This window comes from Glossina fuscipes, unplaced genomic scaffold, assembly GCF_014805625.2.
Source record: "Glossina fuscipes isolate IAEA_lab_2018 unplaced genomic scaffold, Yale_Gfus_2 43872, whole genome shotgun sequence".
NCBI lineage: Eukaryota > Metazoa > Arthropoda > Insecta > Diptera > Glossinidae > Glossina > Glossina fuscipes.
Window position 1 is genome coordinate 1 of NW_023999072.1, and position 1,248 is coordinate 1,248.

Consider the following 1,248-nt stretch of genomic DNA (forward strand, 5'->3'; position numbering starts at 1 on the left):
AATTATGAATTTGATTTAAAAAAAATTATTGCATTATCTACTTTAAGACAGTTAGGGTTAATAATAAGAATTTTAGCTATAGGTTATATAAAGTTAGCATTTTTTCATTTATTGACTCATGCTTTATTTAAGGCTTTATTATTTATATGTGCAGGGGCTATTATTCATAATATAAATAATAATCAAGATATTCGTTTAATAGGGAGATTAAGAAATTTTATACCGCTTACTTCTTCTTGTTTTAATATTGCTAATTTAGCTTTATGTGGAATACCTTTTTTAGCAGGGTTTTATTCTAAAGATATAATTTTAGAGATAGTATCTTTATCAATAGTAAATTATTTTTCTTTTTTTCTTTTCTTTTTTTCTACAGGGCTGACTGTTTCTTATTCCTTTCGATTAGTGTATTATTCAATAACTAGAGAATTAAATTTTTTTTCAGTAAATTATTTAAATGATGAAGGGTTAATTATATTAAAAAGAATAATAGGATTATTATTTATAAGAATTGTAGGAGGAAGAATATTAAGTTGAATAATTTTTCCTAGACCTTTAATAGTATTATTGCCTTTATATTTAAAATTATTAACTTTATTTGTGTGTTTTATAGGAGGTTTTATTGGGTATATAATTTCTAATGTGACTTTATTTTTTTTTAATAAGTCTATATTTTTATATAAAACTTCTTATTTTTTAGGTAGAATATGATTTATACCTTATATTTCTACTTATGGGATTATTAATAATTATTTATTTACAGGTAAAATAGTTTTAAAGTCATTTGATCAAGGTTGATCAGAGTTTTTAGGAGGGCAAAATTTATATAGAAATTTAGTTAATTTATCTCAAATTAATCAGTTAACACAAAATAATAATTTAAAAATTTATTTATTAAGTTTTGTTTTATGAGTAATTGTTATTTATATGTTAATATTATTTACTTAATTCAAATAGCTTATAAAGAGTGTAACATTGAAGATGTTAAGGAGATAGTTTATCTTTGAATATTATTGAATTAATTTTAGTAATAATAAATTTATATAAACTATTATGAATAAATTTATAATTATTAAAATTATTATTTAGATTAAAAATAAATAAGTTATTGAATTAAATTTAGTAATTTATAAAAATTACCTTTTATTTTTACAATGAAAATGTAATGTTTTATTTTAAACTATATAAATAAAGAAGTATAAATGGAGTTTAACCATTAAAAGTTAAAAGTTAGCAGCTTTTACTTGAACT

General features: G+C 19.2%; 1 pseudogene; it reads left to right on the top strand.

The window, feature by feature from the left end:
- Positions 1 to 3: 3 nt before the first annotated feature.
- On the top strand, positions 4 to 1,012 carry LOC119643037 (annotated as a pseudogene).
- Positions 1,013 to 1,248: the final 236 nt, after the last annotated feature.